Source organism: Leuresthes tenuis, unplaced genomic scaffold, assembly GCF_036924035.1.
Source record: "Leuresthes tenuis unplaced genomic scaffold, fLeuTen1.0.hap1 SCAF_1, whole genome shotgun sequence".
Lineage (NCBI taxonomy): Eukaryota > Metazoa > Chordata > Actinopteri > Atheriniformes > Atherinopsidae > Leuresthes > Leuresthes tenuis.
The window spans coordinates 3100112-3112586 of record NW_027325355.1 but is presented as its reverse complement, the minus strand read 5'-3'; the positions used below and the strand labels follow the sequence as shown (position 1 = coordinate 3112586).

General features: G+C 46.4%; 2 non-coding genes and 30 pseudogenes across 2 annotated transcripts; all 32 read left to right on the top strand.

The window, feature by feature from the left end:
- Positions 1-101: 101 nt before the first annotated feature.
- On the top strand, positions 102-220 carry LOC140296810 (5S ribosomal RNA; annotated as a pseudogene).
- Positions 221-489: 269 nt separating this feature from the next.
- LOC140295186 (5S ribosomal RNA) lies at positions 490-608 on the top strand (annotated as a pseudogene).
- A 266-nt stretch (positions 609-874) lies between these two features.
- On the top strand, positions 875-993 carry LOC140298504 (5S ribosomal RNA). The gene has a single exon (XR_011914144.1). It is a non-coding gene; the product is annotated as a 5S ribosomal RNA (ribosomal RNA).
- Positions 994-1262: 269 nt separating this feature from the next.
- On the top strand, positions 1263-1381 carry LOC140278314 (5S ribosomal RNA; annotated as a pseudogene).
- Positions 1382-1650: 269 nt separating this feature from the next.
- On the top strand, positions 1651-1769 carry LOC140306920 (5S ribosomal RNA; annotated as a pseudogene).
- Positions 1770-2041: 272 nt separating this feature from the next.
- LOC140277303 (5S ribosomal RNA) lies at positions 2042-2160 on the top strand (annotated as a pseudogene).
- Positions 2161-2429: 269 nt separating this feature from the next.
- LOC140292406 (5S ribosomal RNA) lies at positions 2430-2548 on the top strand (annotated as a pseudogene).
- A 266-nt stretch (positions 2549-2814) lies between these two features.
- LOC140298600 (5S ribosomal RNA) lies at positions 2815-2933 on the top strand (annotated as a pseudogene).
- A 272-nt stretch (positions 2934-3205) lies between these two features.
- On the top strand, positions 3206-3324 carry LOC140288852 (5S ribosomal RNA; annotated as a pseudogene).
- A 269-nt stretch (positions 3325-3593) lies between these two features.
- On the top strand, positions 3594-3712 carry LOC140291515 (5S ribosomal RNA; annotated as a pseudogene).
- Positions 3713-3981: 269 nt separating this feature from the next.
- LOC140306907 (5S ribosomal RNA) lies at positions 3982-4100 on the top strand (annotated as a pseudogene).
- A 272-nt stretch (positions 4101-4372) lies between these two features.
- On the top strand, positions 4373-4491 carry LOC140293600 (5S ribosomal RNA; annotated as a pseudogene).
- Positions 4492-4760: 269 nt separating this feature from the next.
- On the top strand, positions 4761-4879 carry LOC140293294 (5S ribosomal RNA; annotated as a pseudogene).
- Positions 4880-5151: 272 nt separating this feature from the next.
- Positions 5152-5270, top strand: LOC140286387 (5S ribosomal RNA; annotated as a pseudogene).
- A 269-nt stretch (positions 5271-5539) lies between these two features.
- LOC140269511 (5S ribosomal RNA) lies at positions 5540-5658 on the top strand (annotated as a pseudogene).
- Positions 5659-5917: 259 nt separating this feature from the next.
- LOC140298589 (5S ribosomal RNA) lies at positions 5918-6036 on the top strand (annotated as a pseudogene).
- A 272-nt stretch (positions 6037-6308) lies between these two features.
- LOC140293599 (5S ribosomal RNA) lies at positions 6309-6427 on the top strand (annotated as a pseudogene).
- Positions 6428-6696: 269 nt separating this feature from the next.
- LOC140293293 (5S ribosomal RNA) lies at positions 6697-6815 on the top strand (annotated as a pseudogene).
- A 272-nt stretch (positions 6816-7087) lies between these two features.
- Positions 7088-7206, top strand: LOC140293029 (5S ribosomal RNA; annotated as a pseudogene).
- Positions 7207-7475: 269 nt separating this feature from the next.
- Positions 7476-7594, top strand: LOC140298972 (5S ribosomal RNA). The gene has a single exon (XR_011914564.1). It is a non-coding gene; the product is annotated as a 5S ribosomal RNA (ribosomal RNA).
- Positions 7595-7863: 269 nt separating this feature from the next.
- LOC140273707 (5S ribosomal RNA) lies at positions 7864-7982 on the top strand (annotated as a pseudogene).
- A 269-nt stretch (positions 7983-8251) lies between these two features.
- Positions 8252-8370, top strand: LOC140294087 (5S ribosomal RNA; annotated as a pseudogene).
- A 272-nt stretch (positions 8371-8642) lies between these two features.
- On the top strand, positions 8643-8761 carry LOC140281657 (5S ribosomal RNA; annotated as a pseudogene).
- Positions 8762-9032: 271 nt separating this feature from the next.
- On the top strand, positions 9033-9151 carry LOC140276586 (5S ribosomal RNA; annotated as a pseudogene).
- Positions 9152-9420: 269 nt separating this feature from the next.
- Positions 9421-9539, top strand: LOC140299926 (5S ribosomal RNA; annotated as a pseudogene).
- A 269-nt stretch (positions 9540-9808) lies between these two features.
- On the top strand, positions 9809-9927 carry LOC140294358 (5S ribosomal RNA; annotated as a pseudogene).
- Positions 9928-10196: 269 nt separating this feature from the next.
- LOC140279690 (5S ribosomal RNA) lies at positions 10197-10315 on the top strand (annotated as a pseudogene).
- A 272-nt stretch (positions 10316-10587) lies between these two features.
- LOC140295972 (5S ribosomal RNA) lies at positions 10588-10696 on the top strand (annotated as a pseudogene).
- Positions 10697-10965: 269 nt separating this feature from the next.
- Positions 10966-11084, top strand: LOC140299500 (5S ribosomal RNA; annotated as a pseudogene).
- Positions 11085-11356: 272 nt separating this feature from the next.
- LOC140297805 (5S ribosomal RNA) lies at positions 11357-11475 on the top strand (annotated as a pseudogene).
- Positions 11476-11744: 269 nt separating this feature from the next.
- LOC140291208 (5S ribosomal RNA) lies at positions 11745-11863 on the top strand (annotated as a pseudogene).
- Positions 11864-12135: 272 nt separating this feature from the next.
- Positions 12136-12254, top strand: LOC140275427 (5S ribosomal RNA; annotated as a pseudogene).
- The last annotated feature ends 221 nt before the right edge of the window (positions 12255-12475 follow it).

The window sequence follows — 12475 nt, the reverse complement described above, 5'->3', positions numbered from 1 at the left end:
GTGCCCACTACAAGTTAGCCTTTCTTGGCAATTATCTGGTTGCATAGAGGAACCGTATGATTCCAGTACCTATATAATGCACATTTGTCACAGACATTGTTACTTTCGGCCACACCACCCTGAATATGCCCGACCTAGTATGATCTCAGAACCCAAGCAGGTTTGGGCCTGGTTAGTACTTGAATGGGAGACCGCTTGGGAATATCAGGTGCTGTAAATTTTTTCTCTTCTCTCTACCACCTGCATGTCTTTTGTTGCAATGTCTGATCATCCTGTGACACATGAGGAAGTTGGTCATCTTCAGCTGCTGCTGCTTTGTTGGCAGACACGAAGTGATCTGAGAGTCTCAGTTTCAGCTGCAGAGAATAATCACATCAGGGAAGAAGATGTGCCCACTACAAGTTAGCCTTTCTTGGCAATTATCTGGTTGCATAGAGGAACCCTATGATTCCAGTACCTATATAATGTACATTTGTCACAGACATTGTTACTTACGGCCACACCACCCTGAATATGCCCGACCTCGTCTGATCTCAGATCCCAAGCAGGGTTGGGCCTTGTTAGTACTTGAATGGGAGACTGCTTGGGAATACCAGGTGCTGTAAATTTTTTCTCTTCTCTCTACCACCTGCATGTCTTTTGTTGCAATGTCTGATCGCCCTGTGACACATGAGGAAGTTGGTCATCTTCAGCTGCTGCTGCTTTGTTGGCAGACACGAAGTGATATGAGAGTCTCAGTTTCAGCTGGAGAGAATAATCACGTCAGGGAAGATGTTTCCACTACTTATCAGCCTTTCTTGGCAATTATCTGGTTGCATAGAGGAACCGTATGATTCCAGTACCTATACAGTTTATATTTGTCACAGACATTGTTGCTTACGGCCACACCACCCTGAATATGCCCGACCTCGTCTGATCTTGGAAGCCAAGCAGGGTTGGGCATGGTTAGTACTTGGATGGGAGACCGCTTGGGAATACCAGGTGCTGTAAGCTTTTTCTCTTCTCTCAACCACCTGCATGTCTTTTGTTGCAACGTCTGATCACCCTGTGACACATGAGGAAGTTGGTCATCTTCAGCTGCTGCTGCTTTGTTGGCAGACACAAAGTGATCTGAGAGTCTCAGTTTCAGCTGCAGAGAATAATCACGTCAGGGAAGAAGATGTGCCCAGTACACATCAGCCTTTCTCGGAAATTAACTGGTTGCATAGAGGAACCGTATGATTCCAGTACCTATATAATGCACATTTGTCAGAGACATTGTTGCTTACGGCCACACCACCCTGAACATGCCCGACCTCGTCTGATCTTGGAAGCCATGCAGGGTTGGGCCTGGTTAGTACTTGGATGGAAGACCTCTTGGGAATACCAGGTGCTTTAAGCTTTTTCTCTTCTCTCAACCACCTGCATGTCTTTTGTTGCAACGTCTGATCACCCTGTGACACATGAGGAAGGTGGTCATCTTCAGCTGCTGCTGCTTTGTTGGCAGACACGAAGTGATCTGAGAGTCTCATTTTCAGCTGGAGAAAATTATCACGTCAGGGAACAAGATGTGCCCACTACATATCAGCCTTTCTCGGAAATTAACTGGTTGCATAGAGGAACCGTATGATTCCAGTACCTATATAATGCACATTTGTCAGAGACATTGTTGCTTACGGCCACACCACCCTGAACATGCCCGACCTCGTCTGATCTCGGAAGCCAAGGAGGGTTGGGCCTGGTTAGTACTTGGATGGAAGACCTCTTGGGAATACCAGGTGCTTTAAGCTTTTTCTCTTCTCTCTACCACCTGCATGTCTTTTGTTGCAACGTCTGATCACCCTATGACACATGAGGAAGTTGGTCATCTTCAGCAGCTGCTGCTGCTTTGTTGGCAGACACGAAGTGATCTGAGAGTCTCAGTTTCAGCTGCAGAGAATGATCACATCAGGGAAGAAGATGTGCCCATAACAAGTGAGCCTTTCTCGGAAATTATCTGGTTACATAGAGGAAGTGTATGATTCCAGTACTTATATAATGCACATTTGTCACTGAAATTGTTCCTTACGGCCACACCACCCTGAATATGCCCGACCTCGTCTGATCTCGGAAGCCAAGGAGGGTTGGGCCTGGTTAGTACTTCAATGGGAGACTGCTTGGGAATACCAGGTGCTGTAAGCGTTTTCTCTTCTCTCTACAACCTGCATGTCTTTTGTTGCAACGTCTGATCACCCTGTGACACATGAGGAAGTTGGTCATCTTCAGCTGCTGCTGCTTTGTTGGCAGACACGAAGTGATCTGAGAGTCTCAGTTTCAGCTGCAGAGAATAATCACATCAGGGAAGAAGATGTGCCCACTACAAGTTAGCCTTTCTTGGCAATTATCTGGTTGCATAGAGGAACCGTATGATTCCAGTACCTATATAATGCACATTTGTCACAGACATTGTTACTTACGGCCACACCACCCTGAATATGCCCGACCTCGTCTGATCTCAGAACCCAAGCAGGGTTGGGCCTTGTTAGTACTTGAATGGGAGACTGCTTGGGAATACCAGGTGCTGTAAATTTTTTCTCTTCTCTCTACCACCTGCATGTCTTTTGTTGCAATGTCTGATCGCCCTGTGACACATGAGGAAGTTGGTCATCTTCAACTGCTGCTGCTTTGTTGGCAGACACGAAGTGATATGAGAGTCTCAGTTTCAGCTGGAGAGAATAATCACGTCAGGGAAGATGTTTCCACTACTTATCAGCCTTTCTTGGCAATTATCTGGTTGCATAGAGGAACCGTATGATTCCAGTACCTATACAGTTTATATTTGTCACAGACATTGTTGCTTACGGCCACACCACTCTGAATATGCCCGACCTCGTCTGATCTTGGAAGCCAAGCAGGGTTGGGCCTGGTTAGTACTTGGATGGGAGACAGCTTGGGAATACCAGGTGCTGTAAGCTTTTTCTCTTCTCTCAACCACCTGCATGTCTTTTGTTGCAACGTCTGATCACCCTGTGACACATGAGGAAGTTGGTCATCTTCAGCAGCTGCTGCTGCTTTGTTGGCAGACACGAAGTGATCTTAGAGTCTCATTTTCAGCTGGAGAAAATTATCACGTCAGGGAACAAGATGTGCCCACTACATATCAGCCTTTCTCGGCAATTATCTTGTTACATAGAGGAACCATATGATTCCATTGCCTATATAATGCACATTTGTCACAGAGATTGTTGCTTACGGCCAAACCACCCTGAATATGTCTGACCTCGTCTGCTCTCAGAAGCCAAGGAGGGTTGGGCCTGGTTAGTACTTGGATGGAAGACCTCTTGGGAATACCAGGTGCTTTAAGCTTTTTCTCTTCTCTCTACCACCTGCATGTCTTTTGTTGCAACGTCTGATCACCCTGTGACACATGAGGAAGTTGGTCATCTTCAGCTGCTGCTGCTTTGTTGGCAGACACGAAGTGATCTGAGAGTCTCATTTTCAGCTGGAGAAAATTATCACGTCAGGGAACAAGATGTGCCCACTACATATCAGCCTTTCTCGGCAATTATCTTGTTACATAGAGGAACCATATGATTCCATTGCCTATATAATGCACATTTGTCACAGAGATTGTTGCTTACGGCCAAACCACCCTGAATATGTCTGACCTCGTCTGCTCTCAGAAGCCAAGGAGGGTTGGGCCTGGTTAGTACTTGGATGAGAGACCGCTTGGGAATACCAGATGCTGTAAGCTTTTTCTCTTCTCTCTACCACCTGCATGTCTTTTGTTGCAACGTCTGATCACCCTGTGACACATGAGGAAGTTGGTCATCTTCAGCTGCTGCTGCTTTGTTGGCAGACACAAAGTGATCTGAGAGTCTCAGTTTCAGCTGCAGAGAATAATCACGTCAGGGAAGAAGATGTGCCCAGTACACATCAGCCTTTCTCGGAAATTAACTGGTTGCATAGAGGAACCGTATGATTCCAGTACCTATATAATGCACATTTGTCAGAGACATTGTTGCTTACGGCCACACCACCCTGAACATGCCCGACCTCGTCTGATCTCGGAAGCCAAGGAGGGTTGGGCCTGGTTAGTACTTGGATGGAAGACCTCTTGGGAATACCAGGTGCTTTAAGCTTTTTCTCTTCTCTCTACCACCTGCATGTCTTTTGTTGCAACGTCTGATCACCCTATGACACACGAGGAAGTTGGTCATCTTCAGCAGCTGCTGCTGCTTTGTTGGCAGACACGAAGTGATCTGAGAGTCTCAGTTTCAGCTGCAGAGAATGATCACATCAGGGAAGAAGATGTGCCCATAACAAGTGAGCCTTTCTCGGAAATTATCTGGTTACATAGAGGAAGTGTATGATTCCAGTACTTATATAATGCACATTTGTCACAGAAATTGTTCCTTACGGCCACACCACCCTGAATATGCCCGACCTCGTCTGATCTCGGAAGCCAAGGAGGGTTGGGCCTGGTTAGTACTTCAATGCGAGACTGCTTGGGAATACCAGGTGCTGTAAGCGTTTTCTCTTCTCTCTACAACCTGCATGTCTTTTGTTGCAACGTCTGATCACCCTGTGACACATGAGGAAGTTGGTCATCTTCAGCTGCTGCTGCTTTGTTTGAAGACACGAAGTGATCTGAGAGTCTCAGTTTCAGCTGAAGAGAATAATCACGTCAGGGAAGAAGATGTGCCCACTACACATCAGCCTTTCTCAGCAATTATCTGGTTACATAGAGGAACCGTATGATTCCTGTACTTATATAATGCACATTTGTCACAGACATTGTTGCTTACGGCCACACCACCCTCAATATGCCTGACCTCGTCTGATCTCGGAAGCCAAGCAGGGTTGGGCCTGGTTAGTACTTGGGTGGGAGACCGCTTGAAAATACCATTTGCTGTAAGCTTTTTCTCTTCTCTCTACAACCTGCATGTCTTTTGTTGCAACGTCTGATCACCCTGTGACACATGAGGAAGTTGGTCATCTTCAGCTGCTGCTGCTGCTTTGTTGGCAGACATGAAGTGATCTGAGAGTCTCAGTTTCAGCTCCAGAGAATAATCACATCAAGGTGGAAGATGTGCCCACTAAGAGTCAGCCTTTCTCTGCAATTATCTGGTTACATAGAGGAAGTGTATGATTCCAGTACCTATATAATACACATTTGTACCAGATATTGTTGCTTACCGCCACACCACCCTGAATAAGCTCGACCTCGTCTGATCTCGGAAGCCAAGCAGGGTTGGGCCTGGTTAGTTCTTGAATGGGAGACCGCTTGCGAATACCAGGTGCTGTAAGCTTTTTCTCTTCTCTCTACCACCTGCATGTCTTTTGTTGCAACGTCTGATCACCCTGTGACACATGAGGAAGTTGGTCATCTTCAGCTTCTGCTGCTTTGTTGGCAGACACGAAGTGATCTGAGAGTCTCAGTTTCAGCTGAAGAGAATGATCACATCAAGAAGGAAGATGTGCCCACTAAGAGTCAGCCTTTCTCGGCAATTATCTGGTTACATAGAGGAAGTGTATTATTCCAGTACCTATATAATGCACATTTGTCAGAGACATTGTTGCTTACGGCCACACCACCCTGAACATGCCCGACCTCGTCTGATCTCGGAAGCCAAGGAGGGTTGGGCCTGGTTAGTACTTGAATGGGAGACTGCTTGGGAATACCAGGTGCTGTAAATTTTTTCTCTACCACCTGCATGTCTTTTGTTGCAATGTCTGATCGCCCTGTGACACATGAGGAAGTTGGTCATCTTCAACTGCTGCTGCTTTGTTGGCAGACACGAAGTGATATGAGAGTCTCAGTTTCAGCTGGAGAGAATAATCACGTCAGGGAAGATGTTTCCACTACTTATCAGCCTTTCTTGGCAATTATCTGGTTGCATAGAGGAACCGTATGATTCCAGTACCTATACAGTTTATATTTGTCACAGACATTGTTGCTTACGGCCACACCACTCTGAATATGCCCGACCTCGTCTGATCTTGGAAGCCAAGCAGGGTTGGGCCTGGTTAGTACTTGGATGGGAGACAGCTTGGGAATACCAGGTGCTGTAAGCTTTTTCTCTTCTCTCAACCACCTGCATGTCTTTTGTTGCAACGTCTGATCACCCTGTGACACATGAGGAAGTTGGTCATCTTCAGCAGCTGCTGCTGCTTTGTTGGCAGACACGAAGTGATCTGAGAGTCTCAGTTTCAGCTGCAGAGAATGATCACATCAGGGAAGAAGATGTGCCCATAACAAGTGAGCCTTTCTCGGAAATTATCTGGTTACATAGAGGAAGTGTATGATTCCAGTACTTATATAATGCACATTTGTCACAGAAATTGTTCCTTACGGCCACACCACCCTGAATATGCCCGACCTCGTCTGATCTCGGAAGCCAAGGAGGGTTGGGCCTGGTTAGTACTTCAATGCGAGACTGCTTGGGAATACCAGGTGCTGTAAGCGTTTTCTCTTCTCTCTACAACCTGCATGTCTTTTGTTGCAACGTCTGATCACCCTGTGACACATGAGGAAGTTGGTCATCTTCAGCTGCTGCTGCTTTGTTTGAAGACACGAAGTGATCTGAGAGTCTCAGTTTCAGCTGAAGAGAATAATCACGTCAGGGAAGAAGATGTGCCCACTACACATCAGCCTTTCTCAGCAATTATCTGGTTACATAGAGGAACCGTATGATTCCTGTACTTATATAATGCACATTTGTCACAGACATTGTTGCTTACGGCCACACCACCCTCAATATGCCTGACCTCGTCTGATCTCGGAAGCCAAGCAGGGTTGGGCCTGGTTAGTACTTGGGTGGGAGACCGCTTGAAAATACCATTTGCTGTAAGCTTTTTCTCTTCTCTCTACAACCTGCATGTCTTTTGTTGCAACGTCTGATCACCCTGTGACACATGAGGAAGTTGGTCATCTTCAGCTGCTGCTGCTGCTTTGTTGGCAGACATGAAGTGATCTGAGAGTCTCAGTTTCAGCTCCAGAGAATAATCACATCAAGGTGGAAGATGTGCCCACTAAGAGTCAGCCTTTCTCGGCAATTATCTGGTTACATAGAGGAAGTGTATGATTCCAGTACCTATATAATACACATTTGTACCAGATATTGCTGCTTACGGCCACACCACCCGGAACATGCCTGACCTCGTCTGATCTCGGAAGCCAAGCAGGGTTGGGCCTGGTTAGTACTTGGATGGGAGACCGCTTGAAAATACCATTTGCTGTAAGCTTTTTCTCTTCTCTCAACCACCTGCATGTCTTTTGTTGCAACGTTTGATCACCCTGTGACACATGAGGAAGTTGGTCATCTTCAGCTTCTGCTGCTTTGTTGGCAGACACAAAGTGATCTGAGAGTCTCAGTTTCAGCTCGAGAGAATAATCACGTCAGGGAACAGGATGTGCCCACTACATATCAGCCTTTCTTGGCAATTATATGGTTGCATAGAGGAACCGTATGATTCCAGTACCTATATAATGCACATTTGTCACAAACATTGTTACTTACGGCCACACCACCCGGAATATGCCCAACCTCGTCTGATCTTGGAAGCCAAGCAGGGTTGGGCCTGGTTAGTACTTGGATGGGAGACCGCTTGGGAATACCAGGTGCTGTAAGCTTTTTCTCTTCTCTCAACCACCTGCATGTCTTTTGTTGCAACGTCTGATCACCCTGTGACACATGAGGAAGTTGGTCATCTTCAGCTGCTGCTGCTTTGTTGGCAGACACGAAGTGATCTTAGAGTCTCATTTTCAGCTGGAGAAAATTATCACGTCAGGGAACAAGATGTGCCCACTATATATCAGCCTTTTTCGGCAATTATCTTGTTACATAGAGGAACCATATGATTCCATTGCCTATATAATGCACATTTGTCACAGAGATTGTTGCTTACGGCCAAACCACCCTGAATATGTCTGACCTCGTTTGATCTCAGAAGCCAAGGAGGGTTGGGCCTGGTTAGTACTTTGATGAGAGACCGCTTGGGAATACCAGGTGCTGTAAGCTTTTTCTCTTCTCTCTACCACCTGCATGTCTTTTGTTGCAACGTCTGATCGCCCTGTGACACATGAGGAAGTTGGTCATCTTCAGCTGCTGCTGCTTTGTTGGCAGACATGAAGTGATCTGAGAGTCTCAGTTTCAGTTGCAGAGAATGATCACATCAGAGAAGATGATTTACCCGCTACACATCAGCTTTTCTCGGCAATTATCTGGTTGCATAGAGGAACCGTATGATTCCAGTACCTATATAATGCACATTTGTCAGAGACATTGCTGCTTACGGCCACACCACCCGGAACATGCCTGACCTCGTCTGATATCGGAAGCCAAGCAGGGTTGGGCCTGGTTAGTACTTGGATGGGAGACCACTTAGGGATACCAGGTGCTTTAAGCTTCTTCTCTACTCTCTACCACCTTCATGTCTTTTGTGGCAACGTCTGATCCTCCTGTGACACATGAGGAAGTTGGTAATCTTCAGCTGCTGCTGCTTCTTTGTTGGCAGACACGAAGTGATCTGAGAGTCTCAATTTCAGCTGCAGAGAATAATCACATCAGGGAAGAAGATGTGCCCAGTACACATCAGCCTTTCTCGGAAATTAACTGGTTGCATAGAGGAACCGTATGATTCCAGTACCTATATAATGCACATTTGTCAGAGACATTGTTGCTTACGGCCACACCACCCTGAACATGCCCGACCTCGTCTGATCTCGGAAGCCAAGGAGGGTTGGTCCTGGTTAGTACTTGGATGGAAGACCTCTTGGGAATACCAGGTGCTTTAAGCTTTTTCTCTTCTCTCTACCACCTGCATGTCTTTTGTTGCAACGTCTGATCACCCTATGACACATGAGGAAGTTGGTCATCTTCAGCAGCTGCTGCTGCTTTGTTGGCTGACACGAAGTGATCTGAGAGTCTCATTTTCAGCTGGAGAGAATAATCACGTCAGGGAAGAAGATGTGCCCACTATTTATCAGCCTTTCTCGGCAATTATCTGGTTATATAGAGGAAACGTATGATTCCAGTACCTATACAATTTACATTTGTCACAGCCATGTTGCTTACGGCCACACCACCCTGAATATGCCCGACCTCGTCTGATCTTGGAAGCCAAGCAGGGTTGTGCCTGGTTAGTACTTGGATGGGAGACCGCTTGGGATTATCAGGTGCTGTAAGCTTTTTCTCTTCTCTCAACCACCTGCATGTCTTTTGTTGCAACGTCTGATCACCCTGTGACACATGAGGAAGTTGGTCATCTTCATTTTCTGCTGCTTTGTTGGCAGACACGAAGTGATCTTAGAGTCTCATTTTCAGCTGGAGAAAATTATCACGTCAGGGAACAAGATGTGCCCACTACATATCAGCCTTTCTTGGCAATTATATGGTTGCATAGAGGAACCGTATGATTCCAGTACCTATATAATGCACATTTGTCACAGACATTGTTACTTACGGCCACACCACCCTGAATATGCCCAACCTCGTCTGATCTTGGAAGCCAAGCAGGGTTGGGCCTGGTTAGTACTTGGATGGGAGTCTGCTTGGGAATACCAGGTGCTGTAAGCTTTTTCTCTTCTCTCAACCACCTTCATGTCTTTTGTTGCAACGTCTGATCACCCTGTGACACATGAGGAAGTTGGTCATCTTCAGCTGCTGCTGCTTTGTTGGCAGACACGAAGTGATCTTAGAGTCTCATTTTCAGCTGGAGAAAATTATCACGTCAGGGAACAAGATGTGCCCACTACATATCAGCCTTTCTCGGCAATTATCTTGTTACATAGAGGAACCATATGATTCCATTGCCTATATAATGCACATTTGTCACAGAGATTGTTGCTTACGGCCAAACCACCCTGAATATGTCTGACCTTGTCCGATCTCGGAAGCCTAGCACGGTTGGGCCTGGTTAGTACTTTGATGAGAGACCGCTTGGGAATACCAGGTGCTGTAAGCTTTTTCTCTTCTCTCTACCACCTGCATGTCTTTTGTTGCAACGTCTGATCGCCCTGTGACACATGAGGAAGTTGGTCATCTTCAGCTGCTGCTGCTTTGTTGGCAGACATGAAGTGATCTGAGAGTCTCAGTTTCAGTTGCAGAGAATGATCACATCAGAGAAGATGATTTACCCGCTACACATCAGCCTTTCTCGGCAATTATCTGGTTGCATAGAAGAACCGTATGATTCCAGTACCTATATAATGCACATTTGTCAGAGACATTGCTGCTTACGGCCACACCACCCGGAACATGCCTGACCTCGTCTGATCTCGGAAGCCAAGCAGGGTTGGGCCTGGTTAGTACTTGGATGGGAGACCACTTGGGAATACCATGTGCTTTAAGCTTCTTCTCTACTCTCTACCACCTTCATGTCTTTTGTGGCAACGTCTGATCCTCCTGTGACACATGAGGAAGTTGGTCATCTTCAGCTGCTGCTGCTTCTTTGTTGGCAGACACGAAGTGATCTGAGAGTCTCAATTTCAGCTGCAGAGAATAATCACATCAGGGAAGAAGATGTGCCCACTACAAGTAAGCCTTTCTCTGCAATTATCTGGTTACATAGAGGAACTGTATGATTCCAGTACCTATATAATGCACATTTGTCACAGATATTGTTGCTTACGGCCACACCACCCTGAATAAGCCTGATCTTGGAAGTCAAGCAGGTTTGGGCCTGGTTAGTACTTGGATGGGAGACTGCTTGGGAATACCAGGTGCTGTAAGCTTTTTCTCTTCTCTCTACCACCTGCATGTCTTTTGTTGCAACGTCTGATCACCCTGTGACACATGAGGAAGTTGGTCATCTTCAGCTGCTGCTGCTTTGTTGGCAGACATGAAGTGATCTGAGAGTCTCAGTTTCAGTTGCAGAGAATAATCACATCAGAGAAGATGATTTACCCGCTACACATCAGCCTTTCTCGGCAATTATCTGGTTGCATAGAGGAACCGTATGATTCCAGTACCTATATAATGCACATTTGTCAGAGACATTGCTGCTTACGGCCACACCACCCGGAACATGCCTGACCTCGTCTGATCTTGGAAGCCAAGCAGGGTTGGGCCTGGTTAGTACTTGGATGGGAGACCACTTGGGAATACCAGGTGCTGTAAGCTTCTTCTCTACTCTCTACCACCTTCATGTCTTATGTGGCAACGTCTGATCCTCCTGTGACACATGAGGAAGTTGGTCATCTTCAGCTGCTGCTGCTTCTTTGTTGGCAGACACGAAGTGATCTGAGAGTCTCAGTTTCAGCTGCAGAGAATAATCACATCAGGGAAGAAGATGTGCCCACTACAAGTCAGCCTTTCTCGGCAATTATCTGGTTACATAGAGGAAGTGTATGATTCCAGTACCTATATAATGCACATTTGTCACAGATATTGTTGCTTACGGCCACACCACCCTGAATAAGCCCGACCTCGTCTGATCTTGGAAGTCAAGCAGGTTTGGGCCTGGTTAGTACTTGGATGGGAGACTGCTTGGGAATACCAGGTGCTGTAAGCTTTTTCTCTTCTCTCTACCACCTGCATGTCTTTTGTTGCAACGTCTGATCACCCTGTGACACATGAGGAAGTTGGTCATCTTCAGCTGCTGCTGCTTTGTTGGCAGACACAAAGTGATCTGAGAGTCTCATTTTCAGCTGCAGAGAATAATCACGTCAGGGAAGAAGATGTGCCCAGTACACATCAGCCTTTCTCGGAAATTAACTGGTTGCATAGAGGAACCGTATGATTCCAGTACCTATATAATGCACATTTGTCAGAGACATTGTTGCTTACGGCCACACCACCCTGAACATGCCCGACCTCGTCTGATCTCGGAAGCCAAGGAGGGTTGGTTCTGGTTAGTACTTGGATGGAAGACCTCTTGGGAATACCAGGTGCTTTAAGCTTTTTCTCTTCTCTCTACCACCTGCATGTCTTTTGTTGCAACGTCTGATCACCCTGTGACACATGAGGAAGTTGGTCATCTTCAGCAGCTGCTGCTGCTTTGTTGGCAGACACAAAGTGATCTGAGAGTCTCAGTTTCAGCTGCAGAGAATAATCACATCAGGGAAGAAGATGTGCCCATAACAAGTGAGCCTTTCTCTGAAATTATCTGGTTACATAGAGGAAGTGTATGATTCCAGTACTTATATAATGCACATTTGTCACAGAAATTGTTCCTTACGGCCACACCACCCTGAATATGCCCGACCTCGTCTGATCTCGGAAGCCAAGGAGGGTTGGGCCTGGTTAGTACTTTAATGGGAGACTGCTTGGGAATACCAGGTGCTGTAAGCGTTTTCTCTTCTCTCTACAACCTGCATGTCTTTTGTTGCAACGTCTGATCACCCTGTGACACATGAGGAAGTTGGTCATCTTCAGCTGCTGCTGCTTTGTTGGAAGACACGAAGTGATCTGAGAGTCTCAGTTTCAGCTGAAGAGAATAATCACGTCAGGGAAGAAGATGTGCCCACTACACATCAGCCTTTCTCAGCAATTATCTGGTTACATAGAGGAAC